The sequence below is a fragment of the Adiantum capillus-veneris genome, chromosome 21 (assembly GCF_014529385.1).
Source record: "Adiantum capillus-veneris isolate H3 chromosome 21, ASM1452938v2, whole genome shotgun sequence".
Lineage (NCBI taxonomy): Eukaryota > Viridiplantae > Streptophyta > Polypodiopsida > Polypodiales > Pteridaceae > Adiantum > Adiantum capillus-veneris.
The window spans coordinates 30,168,212-30,192,258 of NC_140951.1; the positions used below are offsets into that span (position 1 = coordinate 30,168,212).

General features: G+C 42.2%; 1 pseudogene; it reads left to right on the top strand.

Moving 5' to 3' along the window:
• The first annotated feature begins 1,933 nt into the window (after window positions 1-1,933).
• LOC147430719 (uncharacterized) lies at window positions 1,934-3,769 on the top strand (annotated as a pseudogene).
• The last annotated feature ends 20,278 nt before the right edge of the window (window positions 3,770-24,047 follow it).

Below are 24,047 nucleotides of genomic sequence, written 5' to 3' on the forward strand. Positions count from 1 at the left end.
TGTCAACTCAAGTTTTTAAAGTATTTTAAGTGGTTCTCTCGTGTGTCATGTCGGATTTCTCGACTTGGGGTGCCCAAGCCTGTGACAAGCAGGGTGGGAGGAGAATGGCAACGTGAGGGAGGGGAACATGTAGCAACAAGGGGGCACAAGCAGCAGACAGCGGGGGGCGTTGTACGACACCGCACAGGGAGGAGGTGAGAGGTTGGCAGTGCAAACAAGGGGGGAGGGGGGTGAGGTTTAGTAATGGCAAGGGCATGCAAAGGGGAGAAGTGCAACAACAAGAAGCGTTCGGGAGATCTCGGCTTCCTCCTTGTACACATCTTGTATATGATGATGAAGTTGTTCCTTGTCGCAATCTCTCTCTCTCTCTCTCTCTCTCTCTCTCTCTCTCTCTCTCTCTCTCTCTCTCTCTCTCTCTCTTCGCTTCTCTTTCAAGCTTATACATGTGCACGGAGTCCCAACCACCCTTCAGAGGTTTGCCCCACCTTGCTAGATTGGCATTTACTTTACTTTTGTGTGCAAATCATTGGTTGCCGAAAGAAAGCCTAAAAAGGGTTCTAAATGGAGAGACTTTAAAGGCCTCAACTATAAGTTGGATAGGGGAGAGGACAGGATTGATAGCCTTGGCAGGACCTAAATGGTCGAGTTTTGGTTGGCTGGGAATCGCAGCCTCCTTCCCTCCTCCTAGCCATCCCCTTCACCACTCTCCCACATATCTGTCAATTCCTAAAATCAAATATGTGGCAGGCTTCTAGTGTGGCAATTCTCAGATCTCATGCGGCTCCTAATTTTAGAGCGACCGCTTTGTTGTGTTGTGCCACGACTGCCACCATGAGACTGACCCATTTCCTGCTCAAAGCCACCATTGGTCCCATCGTTGGAACCTCACACTAGCTATTGATGAGGCTCTCAAGGCCAAGGTGGTTGTGGTATAGGCACCCTCAATTGGGGAATTAGTTGGTATGTTGAGGCTGATCTCACATGCAAATTTATGCAGATACGTTCGTTTCTAGACATGTGTTTTCCTATATTTGTTCTCATTGTAAGTGCTACAAATGTTGCATTGCATTCTATCTTTGGTTTTAAACTCATACCAAAAGGCCCTTGACGTGAAGATGTCTATCAAGACTATCACCTATGCTTGCAACTTGAAGTGCTTTGGCATTATGTTGTATATGCAATGGAAAAATATTCATAATGGAATGTTAATTAAAACTACATTTTGATTTAATAAATACTTTCATTTTGATATGTTACAAGAAAATAATGAAACGTGTGTATGTTTAAGTGATGCCAATATTGACAAACTTGAAAAGGAGGAGGTAATAATATATGTAGTTGTTGATTATGGGAACTGCTACTCAAGTAGTATGTAGCTTGCCAAAGTTCATTGTTTTCTAAATGTGTGAAATTACATTTGTACATTGCATCGTCCATGAGAGGGTAGGTAGGATATTGCACAAAGCAAGACCAATTTTCTACTTGCTTTAAACCATTAGATACATCTCACATGTTAGACATGAATGCAAATTGTTTAATGTTTAGATATTGACCGGCTTGAGCGAAAGTGAAGAAAAAATGTCCAGCTATGAAAGTGTAACAATCAAAGAGGTATTGCACTTTAGCTTACAGATCTTGATTTCATTGTTTTCTTGGACAAAGCTAGTTGTTATAAGTGCTTTGTAAAAGAGTTTGTTGTGCGAGGATAATTTTATGTTAAAGATGGTGATAATGCTATTTGTCTAGGCTTTTGATGAACCGAGCATTAATGAGAATGAGAAAGAGATCTTCCCTCATCTGCAAAATAATGAGGTACGTGTTTCAAGTGGTTTCTATCTCTTATTATAATGTGAAAAGCAATAATATGTTAACTCTTATATTGTTTTGCTTATCTAGTTACTTGTCCAACTCTTGTTCCTTTATTTAGGACGATCACTTCACTCATGGTCAAATGAGTATCACGTCTCCACGTGCACTCATAGCTTCAAGGACTTGTGAAGAGAATGTTGTCAACGACGACAATGCTAAGTTTGCCAATACTTCAAAAGTTATGGAGAAGCAAATTGGAAGATCAAACATCCTAGTCGATGAGCTAGTTCATGAATATCACTCAGTAATGTGTAGCATGCATGCAATCATGAATTCAAGATGCTTATTTGGGTTGATTTATGGTCTTGGGTTGATTTATGGTCTTAATTTCTTTCAACATTGTGTGTTTTTATTTCTCTTTGATAGATTGATATGACTTCTAATCTTGCAAGACAAGCAACACTTTGCACAAAAGAGGCCTTCAAGACGAAAGAAGATGATGAGAGTGCAACTCAAGAAATTAAAGCTTCTAGTGATTTTGAGAATGTAAGTTGAAGAGTATGTACATCTATGTAAAGTGTCTTGGAACTTTATATGATTTCTTGCTTTGAATCTTGTAGGACATTGAAGTAGACGAAAATTTGAGGAAAAAGTTTTTTCACTAAAACTCTAACCTTGTAAGAATTCTATCTCATTTGTATACATCAAAATTTAGAATCGTATGTATTTAAATACAAGTCAACTCTCTACTTGAGTCTTGTCACATGTCACATGTAGGTTGAAGGTAGCTCCAAAAAGAGGACAAATTCAAAAGAGCTTGAAAAGAGTGTGAAGAAAAAGGTTTCTACTTGTAGATTGAGTTTGTTTCTTTGGTTTTCAAGTGCAAGTGGATTAAAGTAATGTTTTATTGTAGGCGTTGAGTGATATCACAAATGCTAACAACAAGGGTCTTCAAAGTTCCAAACAAGATACTAAGGTGACTGCTCATTCTCTTTAAGTTGAATATAGATTGTTTTGTATAAGGAATGTTTTGCAAGTTATCCGATTTTTTGCAGGAATCACAAGTATCCATTGTAAGAGGAAGACGTGAACGTCTTGTGAGAGCTCCTTCTAGATATAGAGATTGAGATTGGAGTTATCTTTTTGGCTTTTTACCTTGGTTTTGTGGGACTTGACTTACTGTATGAAGGATATATTTTTAGTGCGTTTATAAATGAGGTACGTGCTTATGCATGCTATAGTAAATTGCCACTTATGCATGCTTATACATATAAGCTGAATTCTCACTCCTTTTGAGTATTACATTTATGAATTTATACTTAAAATGCTCAAAGTTTTAGAGGTTCCTTCTTTAAGTAAACTCATGTAACAAGAATTACTTTTGTAGTGTATTATGGAGCTTTGATTATAAGTGTTTTGCTTGAAAGTTGAAGGTTAAGCTTACACAAAAGTCTTTGATTGTAAATATTGACATTACAAAGCAAACAACACTAAAACGGAAAGTGAGACAAGAAAGACATAGAGATGCTCAAGTATGGAAGTTATCCTTTTTTACACAGGTGTGTGATTTGATTTGTGTTTAGTATTGTTATTTATGTGTTTATTTACTTGGTTGCTATCTTCAACTTGTACAAAAATGATTACTTCTTTGGGTGTTTATTAGGGTGACATCAAAAGCAAGAGTAGTGTTGATTTAGATGTCCTTACAAAGGAGGACAAGGAAGCAATTGTCATGAAGTACTTAGGGAAAAATGATGTGGATGCCATGTATGGAAACCTACCTTTTAAGGTGAAGTTAATACAAGAATCAAACAACGTACATTTTGTGGATGTAAAAGGGTCTACATCAAAGATTGTCATGTTGGACACATTAGTTTCTTGGGTAATTGCATTGGGAAAGGTACATGTAAATCAACGCATAGGGCTTGTTGCCACTCAAGACGTGATTGTTTTATCTTAATCAATTCATAGTAAGAATTGATGTTGGAATTGAATGATAGTTATAATGTTGATTTAAGTTTTATGGTATATCTTCCAACTTTGATATGGTAAATGTTTTACAATATATATCGCTTTAAATTACCAATCAAAATTAATGTACTTCTGTAAAATTGTGTTTCACTTTTGGTTTCTTTATCTTGTAAGATGTTAAATGGTGTACTGAAGAATCTTATATAGATGAAAAGTAAAGTGTGCTCATATTATTGAACAATTTCTAGGTCTTAGGAGATTTTGTTTAGATAGGTAGAATATGTAAGATGGTTTTGAGGAAATACATACATAATCCATAAAAGCGTGTGTGTGTGTGTGTGTGTGTGTGTGTGTGTGTGTGAGAGAGAGAGAGAGAGAGAGAGAGAGAGAGAGAGAGAGAGAGAAGAGTATTTTAACGTCGTGGGAAACTATCCCAAGAGACCTTAAAGATCTATCCGACGATGAGAGTTGAACTCAAGACCTGTTATTCAAACGGGAAATGGCATTACCAATCTAGCACACATTTAGGTGATAGAAAGGTGTGTGTGAGAGAGATTGTTATTCAAGAGGGAAGTGGCATTACCAATCTACCACACTTGGGTGATAGAAAGGTGTGAGAGCGAAACTGACTTTTTTGGTATCAAAATATACAATTTTAGGGTACGGGGGCTAATAATGGGATTGTCCCTTGTAGGAAAACGGACGGGGCTTAAAACAACTTAAATAAAAGCACCAATTCTAAGACATCGAGTGCTATTTGGTGGGATGGTTTTTGAGAGCTAAATCAACCTCTTATTGGTTGAGAGCAGGCTCGAGTCCACGTGAGTCCGCATCCGTGAATAAGCCCATGCTTGTCTCGCATCTTGAACCCCTTTATTTTTCACGAGAAAATTTTTGCTTTCTGTTGTTCATGTTTCTAAAGACGCCATCATGGCCCAAATCTTTGTAGCAACATGACCTTTGCCTCATCGGCCTTTTGGGCACAAAGTCATCAAAATCATGTAGCAACCACGTTTTTCGCTGGGCACCACCGTAAAGGTTGTTAATATGGCCCCTTTATCCTAGCTAGTATATTATTCAAGAGTATAATTTTAAATAGAGAAAATTATTTTAATCATAAAAATAGCAAAATTGTATTATCATAATGAAATTATTCTTACGATGATGAGAATATGATGTTTATTTTGTGAGAAAATGACTTTATTATCTTAGAAAGGTCCTATGAATTTTTCTCATGTTAGTCACTTAGCCATGAAAAGTTTACTTTCTAACCATGCAAAGTAGGTTTTCTTACTTAGAATTTTAAATGAAAAATAGTAATGATCATAAATTTTTCTCATCATATGAACTACTTTCTCACAATGCAATGATGTTTCTAAGAATGAAGCGTCAAGGGAATATTTCTAACTTTAGAACAAGCATTTTTATGAAAGAACTAGAACATTCATTTTAAAGTTTCTAAATTGTGATTGAACTTGATCTGTATGTCTATGAAAACACACATTCTACCCTATTTTCATCTCATGAGAACGTGCCTAAAACTCCTGGTGGTTGCTCTCATCATCAACCTCACCTCTTTACGCTGCAATCGAGGAGAGAGAAGATGAGAAAGGATGCTTTTGCACCTGCAGATGGTCATGTTGCCATATCAATCAACCCAACAGGCATTGTCAATCATGATATTACTTTCATTATTGTGCACCCTAGTGCTGCAAATACTGATGCTGCTCAAGAGAACCTACTCAAGGCAGGTGTCTCCGATCACCCACCACCACCTCATCTACACTGCCCATTTGTGCACACACGATGTCTTCCGGATCAAACGCCGCCTCTCCCAATCGTAAAACCCTACAAGGAGTTGTTTCAATTTGCCGTTGCATGCTTTGCAGCTTCAATCGGCGTTATGTTTCAAAAATCAGTCCCCCAGCATACCTTGAATTCATCAGCCCAACTGCACCTCAATGGTCTGCTCGTCCACGACGTTCATATACATCCATCAGGTACCCCTATGTACCGCTGAATCGCCCAACAAAAGCTCTGCACGGCCACTTATAAACCCCAAGCACTTGTTCCAGGCTGCCCTTGCATGCTTTGTCACCTCGCTCGGTGGTATTGCCCGGGGATTTGCACACGGGGGGATAGTGTCTGTATTCTTTGGATCGCTCGATTTTGAGCTTCTTTAGTGAAGAGCTAATTAAGTTCAGGTAATTAAAGCATGCCCTCCATACCATATGTAACATGTTGTGTCGTTAAAAGTGTTTTCGATGATGAGCGTGGTTTTGGAATCAAACAAAAAGACCGCACACACAAGATGCTTCCGAATGGCTAGAATCATAACAAAACATTCCTAACATATACCTAGATGAATTCAGGATAATTCACCCTGAACAAAAAGTGGTGGTAGACAGTAGTCATCCGCTCCATCATGCATAGTATTGAATAAATACTACTACGTCTCCACGACATTGTCAGTGCCCAATACGCAATAGTAGGTGTAGAACTAGGTACAAATATATACTCCCCCCCCCCCCCCACACACAACACACTCATCAATACAAAGATCTACGTCCTAAGATTTTGTTATAACTCTAGAGATGCCTTGGTCCTAAGATTCTATCATAACTCTAGAGATGCAAGGCAGACACAGCCATAATGAAGCCTAGCACTACGAGCGGCATTAAATAGGAAAAATTAACACAAATGAGGTAGTTACTTTTAGAACACCCTAAAAACTAAAGATGAACCAAAAAAACTACGTCTCCTCTATCATAGGATCGATCCTAAATTAGTTGGTGGGCATCGTAGATCCCATCTCGTGACTTTGATTTGTAATTGTATACTTATCACACAACTACCTCATTAAGGACTATGATGATTGTGGCACTCAAGATCGTGTTGTGACGCCTCTGTAAGTCTAATTCTTCTCTTAGACTCTTATAATTATAAAGGGGTTTGCTATTGAATTAATGTGTAATCTTTCCAGATCCTGTTTGCTCGAGAAACACTACTACTGTCATGCCGTAATCTCTGGTACATTCTTGACTAAGTAATAGACATTCTTGGCGTGCTCTCTGCATTAGCATATAAGCCTGATGCCTAATCAATAGTTTCTGTGTGAAATGGGAATATCCATGGTCCAAATTAGGCAAAGCGGAACGATAAATCCCAGCTGTCAAACATGAAAGCACCATGGGGGCCACAACCAACATCGGGTTAAGAAAATAGAAAAGCTGTTTATTGATAATTACAACATATTATCCAATATCCAAGGGATTCTTATTACCAGACCAAGTGACTGATGCATACATAGTCAATAGGCAGCAATAACAACACCATGTCAAGAGACAAAGGCTACACCACAGATCCAACTTATTCCCCCCTCTCAGTAAAGGGACAAGGTAAAGAGTGGATTCCTTCCAAATATTGTGATCCACATTAAGTGTTACGCCCATCCGCCAGTTGCTTTCCTGCAAAGATCAAACATTGTTGGCTAGGGGGATACCTTAGTCTTCCCATTATACATTTTGTAAGAGGTCTCAACCTCCAGGGTCTGCAGATCTTTGTACCTTATTTATATACCTTTCTTTTAGCTTTTGGTACTTGCATGTTAGGTAGAGATTCCTCTTTAGCTTGGGTCATTAAAATATCCATTGATGGAACTGGGGAGGAAGTCAGTGCACCTTTGGTATGTGCATCCTGAGCTTCCAATTCTTGTGTAAACTTCATGATATCTTTATTTAAGCCTTTCTGGTTATTCACCTGGGTGCTTTTAATACATTCACTCTCACTATCAAAGTCTGATAGGCCTCGAGCTTTCTCATTGGGGCTCTCTGGAAGGACCTGAGTGCCTTATTGATTTGAGTTGGGGGCCATAGTAGGAGCCATCTCTGTCTCCATAGGCTCTGTGGTGTCAGATTCCAAATTGGCATGGCCTATGAAAGGGGTAAATTGGGTCCAGGATTAGCTCTAAGGTTAGTATTATTTCTAGGAGAGGGAGACTTATTGGGCACCATAGAGCTAGTGCATTGAGAACCTTGAGAGGTTTGAAACTGTTGGGTAGCTCCATCTTGCACGCTCCATACATTTTGTTGAAAGACAGAAGGTAGAGAACCCATACCTTGTTCCACATGAAGTTGAGGTCTGAAGAGGGGGTTGAGAAATCTGTCAGAGCCATAGATAGCTTCCACATAGGATAATGGGGGGAAGGAAACTTGATTGAAACTAGGCATTTAAGGGTGCATCTGCATCTTCTCCTGCATGTTGACTTGAGCCATGGGTCGAACGACTTCATCATTGATTGTTTGAAGCTAAGAAAGTCCAGGGCTATGAAAAAGTTGTGTATGGGACAGGCCGTCGCCTAGCAGGGGGAAAGCTAGAGGGGCAAATGGAAAACTTTGGGAGGGCATTTGATTTTGGGTGCCCGGAGAAGAAGTACCCTGATTTTCCTTTGTAGGCGAAGCGGCCAAGGCAAAAATCCCGTTTAGCTGAGCTTCGTGGAGGACCATTAGCCCCCCCCCCCCCCCCCCCCGGTCCCCCCCTCAAGGGAAAGAGTTGGCATGGTGGTGGTTAGAAGAGGGTACATGGACATAAGGCACGAAGGAAAAGGAGGATGTCGCAGAAATCATGGCTAGCTATCATCTCAGAGTAGGCTAGCCTCGCCCCATGAGTTTCATCACAACGAGAATCGGTCGAATGGGATAAGGCCCTTGCATCACATTGGAGAGAGAGAGAGAGAGAGAGAGAGAGAGAGAGAGAGAGAGAGAGAGAGAGAGAGAGAGAGAGAGAGAGAGAGAGAGAGAGAGAGAGAGAGAGAGAGAGAGAGAGAGAGAGAGAGAGAGAGAGAGAGAAAAGCAACAAATCAATTAGGCCTAAGCTGTAAAGTACAAATCTACCTTTTCATTTTCATTTTCCTTTGAACCTCTTTCAGGTATATAAATGTATGCATTTAGGCTATGGTCACGCGAGGCTTAGTTATCCGAAAGCCTGGCGGACTTGTGACAGGAGCGCAGAATGGAGACCGGGAGCAACAGGTAGAGAGAGGGAGAGCCGGGCGCAGGCAAGAGAGAGAAACTCAGAGCGAGGCTGTGGTGACCGGGCAATGTTTTGCATAGTTAGCCTACAAAGCCGGTGGACGCATGTAAAAAGCTGCCTCATGTCTGACAGCTTACGGAAAACTAAGCTGCACGTGACCATAGCCTTATACATACGCACATACACTGAGGACTGAAGACTCGTGAAGAGTGATAACGGAGGGGGGCGAGCGATAAGTTCTTGCCGACAATATATTGGTGTAAAAGTAACTTATGATTTTAATAAGTGTGGACTTCTTTCCACCTACCTCTTTTCCCAAAGTCCTTACACCGAATTCCCACATGGACCCCTTTTACCTATGCAAGCCTCAACATGTGTCTATTCCCATCTACCTATAATTCACATGTGATGGATAATCCTCACTCCCTCAACTTGTATATAAATCCCATTAGCTGCCCTCATTTGTAGCAAGGTCTTCACTCTCCATTCAAGTGCAATCTATTGTCATTGCTCTATTTCTATCTTGCACTCTCTTATGTCTTGACATTAGTATATTACTTAATAGTGATATTAATCACATTTAAGTTAATCTTTAAGTTCTCACATGGTATCAGAGCGATAGAGCTTAAGATTAATTTTTCTAATTAGCGCTAAGAGTCTTCCATCTCTCTAGCCCACACTCGAAGCCTCACTCTCCATTCTTTTCAAGGAATCCGGAACCTTGAAAGATGGCCGAGTTATCTTCTTCATCTTCCGCATCCACCTACAAGGCCCGTTACATCATCGACAAGCTTAACGGCACTAACTACCAAGTGTGGAAGATTCGGATGGGACTCTACCTCACGCAGCTGCAACTTTGGGACGTCACGTCAGGAGTCGAAGAGCAACCTGACCACCCCGAAGACAAAGATTCAACATACTTCATCGACACCTATAATACTTGGCATAGTAGAAACAATAGTGCCAAGATGGAGCTCATTCTCCATTGCCAAGATCGGCAAGTCCAAATGGTGAAAACGCTAACTACTGCTAGCGCCATTTGGAAGTTCTTCGAGAAGAACTACGAGCACACTGACCTCGTCTACCAAGTTTCCTTGATCAAGAAATTGGTAAACACTACCATGCAAGAGGGTCAGTCGGAGACGTGGGAAATACTTCTAGATGAAGTACTTATCTCAGGGCTTGCCATCCCTGAAGAGCTTCAAAGTATGCTCTTATTGGCTTCTCTACATGCATCATGGAGAGCCTTTATCACTATACAAGCCACCACGGCTAACTTGCAGCTACAAAATCTTGTAGCCAAGATCCATCAGGAGGAAACGCTTCGCGACCACACTAGCAGCGCAGAAGTCCACGACACTTGTCACTATGACAAGAAACTCACGCCCTTACAACGGCAAGAAGCCTCAACATTCGCGCCCTCCTCGACAACACAATAATTCTGGAAGAAAGTTGCAATTTCAAAGCCACCACAATCACCAAATATCAAAGCAATGTGCCAATTGTCATCGCTTTGGACACCTCACAAAGGACTGTCGGCAACCACGCAATCAAGGTAATCGTCCTATCTCTCACCCTAATCTATATCCTTCTTACCCTCAAGGGGGGACACGCCATGGCTAGCCATCTCCTTTTATTTATGGTCAGCTCATTATGCTGACATATCTACTTATGATAGCCCATTTTATCCTTTGCAACTATATGCCACCACTATAGCTACTTCATATCCCAATATCTGGCTACTTGATACGGGCACCACCCATCATATGACATATCACTTACATTGGCTATCCAACATCACTTATCTAGGACACCCTCTAGAAGTATGCCTCGGTGATAACATCATCCAGCTCGCCAAAGCCTATGGAGATGTTGTCATTAACCTACCTAATGGCCTACACACCACTATTTCTCACGTATATTATGTCCCTGGTCTCAAGAAAAATCTCATCTCTGCAGCGAGCTAACCAACAACGGCATCATCATCAAATTCATGCGAGAAGGCTGCCACATTTCGTCACTAAACAAAGATGGTCAGTATGTCACACTTTTGGTCCCCAAAACTGGGCGTCTTTATCCATTGGGTGATTCATCGCATGCACATGCATCTGCATCATCCATAAAAACACAAGAAAACATACTCAAATGGAATTATAGACTAGGACATATTTCTCAACATGTTTTGCACCAACTCACTCATCACCAACTTGCACTAGGTCTTCCCAAGCACCTCACTCACATCACACTTTGTGAGGGATGCATTCTTGCTAAAGCACATCATGTCCCATTCCCCACTTCATCATCACGAGCCACTGCACCTCTCGACCTTATCCACTCTGATGTTTGTGGCCCATTGCCCGTCAACTCGCTCACTGGCAATAAGTATATGCTTACTTTTATAGATGATTTCTCAAAATACACAACTACTTACTACATGGCCGAGAAATCCTCGACCTTCTCTCATTTTTTCACATTCAAGGCATTAGTTGAGACTAAACATGGCTGCCATATTAAAACTCTCCGCACAGATCATGGTGGGGAATACACTTCTCATGCATTCAAAGATCTATGTCTTTCTACTGGTATTCGACATGAATTCTCCATCACCGACCACCCACAACAAAACGGTCGGGCCGAGCGCAAGAATCGCACACTATTTGAAGCTGCTCGTGCCATGCTTCTTCAAGCTAGCCTCCCAAACACCTATTGGGAAGAAGCTACCGCCAGTATGTGCTACATTCAAAATTGCATTCCATCCACCCGCAATCCTACTACTACACCCTACACCCTCTGGCACGGTCACGCACCTCATCTTGGCCACCTTCGCATCTTTGGAAGCATTGCATACCCACTTGTGACGCAACCTTTATCAAAACTATCACCACGTGCTCAACGCACAACTTTTGTCGGCTATGGTGATCGCTTTGGCATCAAGGCATACCGCCTCTATATCCCAGACCATCACAAGTTTATCTTTGCCCGCACCGTCATCTTTGATGAAGAATTCATCATCTCAGGCAAATCTTCTCCACCATTGCACCCTACATTCTCATCACCAGTCCACTCTTCTCATCAATCTTTGTTGACGGCCTCACCAACACACACACCCATGCAAATTCCCCACCCTTCTAGGCACAATCTTGAGCCTCCCTTCACCATCCAAAGGACTTTCCTCATCGCCCATCCACCTCCTCGTGTTTTGCATTCTCATGCACAGCCAATCGGCAACACTCCTGCACCACCTCTTACACCTATCTCCTCACAGTTGACACCATCACCAACACCGTCCATCCCGACTACCGCTACTTCCATCACACCGCAGACACTCGGTGCTCCACCTCGTGAGCTCCCATCACCTTCGTTACCGGTTTCACCTTTTTTCCGCAACTCCCACAAAACCTTGCTAGTTACTCCCATCCCAGAAGATGTCGACGACGTCGAGCCTTATAGCTCTACTTCTGCCACCTCGCCATCGCAACACACTTCGGCTATACACTTGGACCAAGCCGCCTCTAGTTCGCATGGCCGCACCCGCTCTCTTCAAAAGATCTATGAAGCCACCAATTTCTCTGCTTCTTAGTGATGAAATGATTCTTGAACATCCACTAGAGCCTCTTGAAGATGCCCTTCCCCTCTCTGTTCTCGATGCCCTCGCTTCTAGCAAGAGCAAGGACTGGCATGCTGCCATATTGGATGAACTCCAAGCCCTCAAAGAAGCTAACACTTGGGAGCTTGTGCCACCTTCTAAGAATCATAACATTGTCTCTTGCAAATGGGTATTAAAGAAGAAATACCACCCCAACGGCTCAGTTGATCGCTACAAGGCACGCCTTGTCGCTCGCGGCTTCACTCAACAACAAGGTGTGGATTACTTCGACAACTATTTGCCAGTACTAGATATGACTGCATTTCGGCTTCTTATTGTACTTGCTGCTAAGTTTAATCTTGTTTTACATTATCTTGATATAAAAAATGACTTCTTACATGGCTTGCTCCAAGAGCTCATCTATATGCTACAACCTACTCATTTTGAAGACCCTCACCACCCTGATTATGTATGTAAATTGCATAAGCCCATTTATGGCTTAAAACAATCTGCACGAGAGTGGTACATCCACATGCACCACTACTTGCTCAAATGTGGCTGGGAACGTCTTATGGCAGACTACAATATCTACATATGGCAGACCTCTAAAGGCATGGCTATCTTAGGCCTCTTTGTGGATGACATTCCTCTTCTTGGCACATCAGAGTACATGTTGCTACAAGCAATTGATTGCATCTCTCATGAATTCCTAGTAACCGACAAAGGACCTATGACTTATTTTCTTGGCATTGAAGTCATAAGAGATCCAGCAAGTAAATTTATCCAATTATCCCAATCCAAATACATTGAAGAACTCCTCCTCTTCTATGGTATGTCTGCTTCAACCCCTGAGTTTACACCTTTTCCTGTTAAGCACAAGCTTGCTCCTGAATTTCATGATTACACTCACACTGATGCACTCTACTGCCCATCCTTTCATTTCCCAAAATTCTGCAGACAATTACGTTATCTTATCTCTTGCACCCGTTTCGATCTTTGCTACACAGGCCATATCCTCTCTCGCTCTATGTCAAAGCCCTGTAAAATGCACAAGCAAACTGCAAAGCGCACCCTTCGCTACATACGCACCACTTAACACTATGCCCTCACTTACTATTACAACCCCTCTAGTCCCATCTCTATTTCAGGATATGCTGATGCCAACTGGGCTGGCGACGATCCTAGATGTTTTTCTACAGGAGGCTATGTATTCACTTTGGCTGGTGGTCCTATCTCTTGGCAAACCAAACGATAATGTTCTATTGCAAGTTCTTCTACTGAAGCGGAATACGTTGCTGCTGCTCTTGCCTCCCGCGAGGCTCTTTGGATCTTTGAATTGATCCACGAATTGAAGCTACCCTTCAATATCTCGACTGATCCAATCACTCTTTTTTGTGATAATCAGTCTACCATCGCACTTACAGAATCACCTTCCTTCTCATCCAAGCTCAAACACATTAAGATAAGCGTCCATCTCTTGAAAGAATTAGTCGCAAATGGCTTCATCAAGCTAGTGTATGTTCCATATGCAGAAAATTGGGCAGAATTTCTCACCAAGTCTATGTCCGCCTCTAAACAAACAATCTCGTCACGTAATTTGAGTTTGATCCCTACTGGATGAACTTGTCATTTAGGGGAGATAGCATGTATCTACGACATGGCTACATCACAAAGCTTTTTTGTATCTACGACGTGGCTACTTCACAAAGCTTTTTTGTTCATCAATCTCAATATGCTACAACGATAAGTCCACCCTTAAGAGGGGATGTAAAAGTAACTTATGATTTTAATAAGTGTGGACTTCTTCCCACCTACCTTTTTTCCCAAAATCCTTACACCTAATTCCCACATGGACCCCTTTTACCTATGCAAGCCTCAACATGTGTCTATTCCCACCTACCTATAATTCACATGTGATGGATAATCCTCACTCCCTCAACTTGTATATAAATCTCATTAGCTGCCCTCATTTGTAACAAGGTCTTCACTCTCCATTCAAGTGCAATCTATTGTCATTACTCTATTTCTATCTTGCACTCTCTTATGTTTTGACATTAGTATATTAATTAATAGTGATATTAATCACATTTAAGTGAGTCTTTAAGTTCTCACAATTGGACCCGCCGAAAACTTTGAAAAAGAAGGCCGCCATATTCTACCCCCCAAGATGCTACCGTGGACACATAATAACAAGACCTCCTCGAGTCCTCGGCAAACCCTCCTCCGCAACCTTTCTGCATAGAATCAGAAAACCAAATGTGAATTATCTTACGAAGTAGGTTAATCCACCAATCCTCAAGAGCTCAATGATTTACTAAGGCCTTAATTATGTCGGCCAAAATCGCAAGAAAACGCACAGAAAATTGTTTTAGGACAATTAGCAGATGATGAGTTCCACTTGGGATAAATAGGTGGGTGCTTCTTGTGAGACAATTATGAAGCTCATGGTGCAGTGCCGGAATGCTGGCCGTGCGAATTAGGAGAGGAGAGGAGGTCGCCGGATCATGCGAGTGAAGGGAAGGTGGCGGGGTGGTGACGAAGCGCACGCCACGCTTTTGAAGGCACGCACGGAAAAGGCTCCACTGTTGCTCCACAGTCAGCAGCCACTTGGCTTCACCATTAACGGGGACCTCGCCACGATACCGACGAGGTAAAATACTACTGAAGAAGGAATAATAAAGGGCTCGCTCGCTTTTGTTATGGTTATGGTTAAAGCGGTAGATCAAATTCTCCAGCGCATCCACCGTTGGCGTACACTGCATGAGTAGCAGCAGTCGATACGCATACCCTAGCGACAACAACATGCAGCAGACCAGCCATATATTCAATCGATAATGGCAATGCAGGTACCATTGTCGTTATTTCCATGCAGAGAAATGAGTAACTGAATTACCTGAAATGGCGATGAGCATGAGGAGAAGGTAGAAACATAGTTGCGTATTTCTGCCGGGTATGAATAGCATGAGTATGAGCAACATTAAGCTGGCTGGATCACGTGCAGCTTCTGTCTTTTTAATTTTTAACGGACCGAGCGTTTATGCTTTATCATGCTTAGGTAATACTTAGAGTAGAGGGCGCCCTTCTCGGCCCGCGGGATGCTCTATATTAGAAAGTCCGAGCTAGATAGTGTTGCATATAAATGTAAAAGTAAAAAATCATGGACAAAATCATTGCAATGGTAAAAACAAACGTATGATATTCGTGTGTCTCCCTCACGAGTTCTCGGCCCGCGGGATGCTCTATATTAGAAAGTCCGAGCCAGATAGTGTTGCATATAAATGTAAAAGTAGAAAATCATGGACAAAATCATTGCAATGGTAAAGACAAACGTATGATATTCGTGCGTCGTTTGATGGTGGCCAAATCGATGGTGTCTAATAGGCCAAGTGGCTACCTCCAAGCGCTCATTGACAACTAAAACCTAGTCCTCATGGACTTCTCCAAGAAGATTATTTTTCACTTTGTAAATGGGAAGACTTTATCTTTGCTCCTTTCTTAGTAGCTTTGAGCGATGGCCATATCTACTCAGGCATGTCATACATAAAGATTTGTACACCACGAAGCCCTTGAGTAAGATTCCACTCTCCTCTATCTAGCACGGGATCCTCCCAAAGGAAATTCAAATTCTTTGGGATGGAATCAAGTTGACTAACGGAGATTGTGTCACTTGAAGCACTTTGAAACAAAACATGTGGATTTATTATGATTTTCACAGGTTGTCACACATCAATGGAGTACCTTGTTTGCCCCCTTTAAGTAGGTTAGTTCATTCTTCTTGCTTTTGTTTTGATACAATAGTCTAGATCCATCAACATCACAATTGGGGTAATCTCTCATTCCAAGATCTAATTGCTCATCTTTTCATCTCTTAGATGTGGTTGTTTTCTCTGGTGAGTCTTTGATGTCATCTAGATGAGCCATTTTCATCCTCTTGTGTATTGATAACCCTTAAAATCCCGCTCTTTGCAACTTTTTGAAGGTTGATTTTTCCTTTTTCCTAGCTGGCCGTAAGGTGATGCGGCGAAGGGAAAAAGATATTTTGTGCAAAGAGTTGGATGGTCCGGTTGAAGTAGTGTCAATGTAACAGATATTTTTGTGAACCCAAGTGTATACAAATGACTTTCAATACATGAAGTTTATTGAGCTCATTTGTCAATTGTGCCCTGTGAAAAAGTGTGCTTGAAATACATTTCTTTACCATGTCAAATCTCTCTCTCTCTCTCTCTCTCTCTCTCTCTCTCTCAATGTTAGACAAGACAAAGACATGATAGAAGAGTCATCATTATTCATTAGAAAGTACAAACTCGTCCGTGAACAATGTACTGAGATACAATTTCTGTAAGTATGGAATCAGAATGTCTTCAAGGTAAAAATCGAAGGAATGCCCCTCGAAAGAAGGTGGTGAGATAGTTGTTCCCGGCGGATTTAGTTCTCCCTTTTCAGGAGTATCATGAATCAGTAGTGTATTAGTTGTATCAAAGGGTACACCGATTTGGCTAAACGGTTTGTACAAAAGAGGTAAGTGTGGTTTTTTAGGGTGGTAGTGGCCCTCAATGGTAACGCATTTTCTTTGATCATACAAAAAGGAAAAATCTGACGTGTGAGCGTCGCATACACTGCAAACTATTGTAACTAGTGGCGACAAGTTTTGCCTTTGCATTGAAGACCATATGGCAACTCTGAAGCACGGAAGAAGAAACTGAATAAATTCCTTGGTTCCTAGACGAACCACGACTCGACAAGTTCCCATACGAAACGTTTGCAAATCCTCAAAGGGTTCTATGTCACCGAGAGGCACGTGCATCAACAGCAATCCATTGATGTCCAAGATAATCAACCTCTGTAAAAGTTGACAAGTACATATAAGTAGTTAGAAGCTGAACATATTTTGCCATACTTGAATAGACATTACCGGAACAACCGTATCTACAGGTAGCAAGGGTCCATACTGGGTCTCTGTAGTGTTGATGTCGTTGTTGCTCTCCGCTGCTTTAGCTTCATCATTCACATCTTCATAGTCATCATTCACATCTTCATTAGGGGTCTCCCCCATGGCTCTTTCTGCCTCATTCAAGGTTTCCTCCAAGGTCTTTTCCTCTCCCTCGGTTGACCGGCTTGCCTCATACATCCTTGCCTGATCCATATCAGTTTGCCCATCCCTAGGCCTGCTTTCCTCATCCATATCCTTTTGCTCATCTATAGGCCTGCTTTCCTCATCTTGGGTTTCAGCCATAGGCTCTTTTGGCTCCTCCACTGGCTGACTTGGCTCTTTCATTGTCTCCTCTGGTTGTACACTAGCACCTTCCATATGCTCATTTGACCTTTCCTCATCCTCGGCTCTTTCATCTTCTGCTGATATGACCCCCTCGGCCCGTTGTGATTCCACTGTATCGGATGCAGGGGTTTGTCGTGGTGGCACGTCATGTATTGTTAGATCAATAGTGCGGTCATCCAAGCCGCTATCTTCAAGCTCTCTGGGGCTAGACATAGTAAGCAGGTGTTGTATTAAACTTACCCGGTATCTTTGCAAATAATCATATGTGTAGTTTTTTAAAGCACTCTGCAAAATTGAAAGACCACATGGTGAGAATTATTTTATAAACTAAACCAAAACTAACTGAATGCATTGCCAAATGGTTACCTTAGTCATGAAAGGTTTTAATGCAAAGTAGCTTTGCAGGACATATTCTGCATGGAGAAGACATCTCCAGCCGCAAGAATTTCCATCGGTTTGAGTTGGGACAGGTACATCTTTGATTGGGGCCTTGTATAGTTCATACCTTCCACATAGCTTGCCATAGGCAAGCAACAACCTCTTTATACAACTGCACAAAGCAATGTCAAGATGTTAGCATGAGGCTTCAAATTTACATGGATATCTATAAGAAACACTTTCTGATACAAAACACTTACAGCCTAATTTCAGGGTGGGTTCCTTTTATTGAATTGAACACCCACACTGCTGGTTGGCCAACATCAAGGCATATGAGACTCCTCCAGTGATGGTTGTTCTCATACGGAAAGATGATGACAGTAACTTCCAGCATAGCACAGTGGAGAAACCAACTCTCAAAGGTCCCAGATGGACTGTTCTTTTGTCTAATAATCACTGACATTTGTGGATCAAGAAGAAACACCTCTGTGTGGGTGTCAGTGGGAGTTGACTTTTGATCAGGCTGCAGAGACTTTACCAGAGTTAGCAAACCTATTATCTGAGTTTTCAAAGCTAGCAAGATAGTAACACTTACTTAAGACAAGCATAGATAATTGTGTCTGAAATCTGAGCATCTGGATTCTGCAATAAATTAATGTCCACTTTTTCCAGAGCTAGCTTTTTGGCTCCATCTACAAATGGTATCTCTGCAAGCAAACCATCCTTCATTGAAAGTAGAGTTTCTTGATTGCTTGCCTCTATGGACAGGGTCACATTGCATTCTGTTTTCCTCTGGGACTCCACTGCTACTTTTGCTTTCTCCTTAAGCTCTGCTTCCCTCATGTCCTCTGTTTGGCGAGCAATAGTCTCTGCCCTTGCCCTTGTATTCACATCATGTGTGACATCTACAACTGTGAGTTGTGGCACTAGCTCAGGGGGGTATAAAAAAATTTCCCTCATTTTCTTATCCCTGCAGACATTGGGGACCAGTAGTTTGTCATACCTCCACCTTATTCTTTTTAGTGTCTCACTATCTTTGTCCATTATAGTAACCCTATGGGCATGGGCTGCAACAATGGTGATGTCACTGAAGTACTCCAGTAGGAAGTCCTCTGCTGCTTCTTGTAGAGCCATTAATGCCACCACCTTCCACCTTTTGGTGCCCCAGGTAGCTTCTTCACATATGGACCTCACCATCCTCTGAAAGGGCAGCTTTTGTATGCATAAATCTACACATTTCTGACCCTTTCTGATTTCTCTGAAAAGTCCCATGCAGGTTTGTAACTTCTTCACCCTTGGACCTTTCAAAATTTTATTGGGTTTTCCAGGTCTTTTCTTTGGGGTTGCAGATCTGTTACTTGCTTTAGCTGCTAATCCTGGTCCCTTGCCTGCCTTCCTTGCAGTGGCTTTTGTTCTACCCATTTCACTGTATACAAAAAGAGGAGTCTCTCTCTCTCTCTCTCTCTCTCTCTCTCTCTCTCTCTCTCTCTCTCTCTCCCTCTCCTTTCTATAGCTTAGCATATTTAATAGAGAGAGAGAGTGAGAGACTCCCATTACTAAAGGCGCGCGTGGAGCATGTTTTGACCTCAAAACCACCTCCGCGCGCCGTTAGTATAAGGTAAAATAAAGACTCACTCTCTCTCTCTCTTTCCCCCGCCTTACATCCTCTCTCTATAACACTCACACATACACTGGTCGATGCACAGTACTAACGGCGCGCATAGAGACATGCACACCGGTTATGCCTCCCTACGCGCGCCTTTAGTATAGAGAGAGAGAGAGAGAGAGAGAGAGAGAGAGAGAGAGAGAGAGAGAGAGAGAGAGAGAGAGAGAGAGGCTGTGTGTGTGTGTGTCTGTATTTGTGTGTGTGTGTGTCTCTGTATGTGTGTGTGTGTGTGTGTCTGTGTGTCTGTGTGTTATATTTGTGTCTCTGTGTGTTTGTGTGTATGTTATATTTGTCAGTATCTGTGTGTGTTTGTGTGTGTATGTTAGATTTGTGTGTCTCTGGGTTTGTGAGTGTGTGTGTCTTTGGTGTGTATGTTATATTTGTGTCTCTGTGTGTTTGTGTGTATGTTATATTTGTCTGTTTCTCTGTGTGTGTGTGTCTATATGTGTGTGTGTGTGTGTATGTTTTATTTGTGTGTCTGTGTGTCTGTGAGTGTGTGTGTGTGTGTGTGTGTGTGTTGTGCTTGTGACTGTATGTGTGTGTTGTTTGTTAAGACAGAGCTAGATATGCAATATACTGTGACAGAAACAGAGAGAGAGAGATAGAGGCAAAGGCAGAGGGAAATTTCAGAAGCAGAGGGAGAGAGAGAGAGGGCCAAACCTCCTAAGGATGCAGACCTTCGTTATGTCTAAGATGGGTCGGATTGCTGTCGGAGACGCAGACGACGGCTCTTTCTCTCTCTCTCTCTCTCTCTCTCTCTCTCTCTCTCTCTCTCTCTCTCTCTCTCTCTCTCTCTCTCTTTCACTCACTCTCTTTCACGAGGTGTGGTTTTTCTCTCTCATGACCTCTATATATGACGTACAAAAGTATACGGTCTCAATAATGACCGCACGTGCGACAACATGCAATTATACTCTATTTTATTGTAACACGTGGGGCGCCGCCATGTGTATCCGTTATAAGTGTGATTTTGAGAGCGAGCGAGAGAGAGAGAGAGAGAGAGAGAGAGAGAGAGAGAGAGAGAGAGAGAGAGAGAGAGAGAGAGAGAGAGAGAGAGCCTCAGTACTGCCAGAGAGTGAGAGAGAGAGAGAGAGAGAGAGAGAGAGAGAGAGAGAGAGAGAGAGAGAGAGAGAGAGAGAGAGAGCCTCATTACTGCCAGAGAGTGATAGAGAGAGAGAGAGTGATAGAGAGACAGAGAGAGAGAGAACCATAGAAAGAGAGAAGGAGAGAGAGAGACAGATTGAGAGAGAGATAGAGAGAGGGACTCCTTACTCTCAGAGAGAGAGAGGGAGAGAGACAGAGTCAGTTTGACAGACAAAAAGCAATGGAGGAGACACCTCCCTTGGAGTTTCTGCAAACCCCACCAACAAAAGGTGATCTCTCACTCTTTCTCTCTGTATTTCCAACAGTTGGTACAAATTGTGTGTGTGTGTGTGTGTGTGTGTGTAAACAAAGAAAAACCCAGACTGTTGTTCAACACACACACACACACACACCTCAACACATACTTCCATAGACAGAGACACACACACACAGACACACACACACACACACACACATACACACAGACACACACACAGAGACATACACACTCTCTCTCTCCCTCCCCTCTCTGTCCCCGTTACTAACGGCGCGCAGAGCCAACCAAACACTGGCTGCAGCTCTCTCCGTGCGCCTATAGTATAGTTATGACTCTCTCTCTCTCTCTCTCTCTCTCTCTCTCTCTCTCTCTCTCAATTGTACTTAAGGCGCGCGTAGAGAGTTGCAAAAAGTATGTTGTCGTCCTTGCGCGCCTTTAGTACAAAGAGACACATACAGAGAGAGAGAGAGAGAGAGAGAGAGAGAGAGAGAGAGAGAGAGAGAGAGAGAGAGAGAGAGAGAGAGAGAGACTATGTGTGTTTTTATTTGTGCTTTGGAGAGAGACAAATATATATATATATATATATATATATATATATATATATATATATATATATATATATGGAGAGAGAGAGAGAGAGAGAGAGAGAGAGAGAGAGAGAGAGAGAGAGAGAGAGAGAGAGAGAGAGAGAGACTATGTGTGTTTTTATTTGTGCTTTGGAGAGAGACAGATATATATATATATATGGAGAGAGAGAGAGAGAGAGAGAGAGAGAGAGAGAGAGAGAGAGAGAGAGAGAGAGAGAGAGAGAGAGAGAGAGAGAGAGAGTTGTCATGTTTCCTGATGAATAGGATTAAGGTCTAGTAGGTAGAAGAGGCTGAAACCAGACCCAGAGCTTGTGCCAGGATTTCAACCTTTGCAGGCTCAGTTGCTTAATGTTTTTGCCAAAAGAACTGTTGACTTTTGTCAGGACATATATGAAGAAGAGTCAATTGGTGAAGATTAATCAGAGAGGTCACCAGGCCAAGAGGATCACTCACCCTACAAGGCTCCCTCACCTTGTACAGTACTTGTCAAGAAAAATACAAGAAAGAGGAATATAGACTTCTCAGATGATGCAGATGTGCTAGAAAGTAGTCCCTGTGCAACTAAATGTAAAGCCAAAGAGGATGTGTCTTCTCTGGAAGACCCAACTGCAACTGATGAGAGGCTGTTTGATTTTGCAGCATCTTGTGGTGCTGGGGACAAGTTTGATCTAGTTCATTCTATGTTTAATCCAAAGTTTGACATTGAAGACCTGTTAGCTCAACACAATAATTTCTTGCAGTCCTACAGAGATAAGTTTGAAGTGATGGTGCAGGTAGGGAGGGTTGTTCTGCCCACTATGACTCTTGTGCATTTAAATGGCTGTGGTGGAAAGGGACAGGGCCTGAAGAAGTATAGGGAATTACCACCTTCTTGCCGACATTCAACCTGCCCTTTGCACCAAAAAGAATGCAAACTAATTCAGGAAGCCTTTGGCTTTATGATTTACCTGAACAGCCTGTTTGGATTCCTCATGCAGAATCCTGATAGGTGTTAGAGGAGCAGGATGCAGCACCAGATGAAGAATGCGAGGAGACAACTCATATACAAGAAGTCGAGGAGGTTGAAGATACAATCGACCTTGAGGTTGAGGCAATTGAAGTACAAAGAAGTAAGATGCTCTCTGTGAAAACCACAGAAATCAAACTTCCATTGGATGTCAGTAACTTCACTGAGAAGCATGCTCAGATGATGTTGCCTGCTGAGCCTGACTTCAGGATTGGAGACAGGACCTATATCTTCTTACACGATGTGCAAAGCATCTTTTATTTAAGGGAGGATTTCTCCTTGGCTATTATTTCCAGAGTCCAAGAGGAGAGGAGTGGATTTGTTTCAGAGGATAGTAGTGATGATGAGGCAATGGAAACATCCAGCAATCCAATGGAATGCCTCCAAAGATGCTTTGAGAAAGCTGAAAAATACAAGGAGACACTACCTGATGAAGCCACCTTCCAAGCAATAAGACAAAGCCTAAGACCATCAACAAGTAACAAAGAAGTGGAGGATTGGTTTAACCATTCAGGTCAGGGGACAACTACATCTGTAGACCTGTGGCAGGAAAACCTCTTTCTGCAGGATGAGAGATTCATAGTAACTCTCTCTCTCTCTCTCTCTCTCTCTCTCTCTCTCTCTCTCTCTCTCTCTCTCTCTCTCTCTCTCTCTCTCTCTTTGTGTCACTTCTGACATGATATGTGCAGTCTTGGATTGCTGACAAGGATGACTTCCTTCGGCGGCGGACTCGAGAGTATCGTGGAAGGGATGCGGCCCTAGCGCAGTACCTTTCAAAGCTTTGCGAGTCGCCGATAGTAGTTTTTCACAATTCCATGTCACAAGAGGGTTCAATAGCAACTTACACATTCAAGACACTATCACGCTTCTTGGGTGGACCCGTGCTGCCCAAAAGTGCAAATAAAGTCATTCTTGTGGACAAAGTGTTTGCTAGAGATTGTTTTGGTTACTGCCTGGGCTATACAGGTGGTCGGGCAGCGTATTACTACACCTACACAGCAATGGCACTAGCTCTTGGTAGACAAAACCCAGATGAACTTTTAGAGTATGGCAAACATCTCATGATTCGTTACAAGGGTGACGTGCCAAAAAACAAAATTGAACCTTCAAAATCTTGATACACTTCAAGTAGCAATTGTATAAGATCATGTATTACATAAATTTTGTACAATGTTATCCACTCAGAGTATCTTTTTCCACTTGTGATTCACATACACCATTGTCTCTCTCCACCTTTGTTGACTTTCACGAGCTCCGGAGTTGTTGTATGCCATTGATCTTTTAACTTTTTGTTGTTGTAAATGTCTGATGGCTTATGCTGTTGCTGAATTTGCCAAGACTTCTTTTGCCTGCATTCGATGAATGATTCTACGATAGA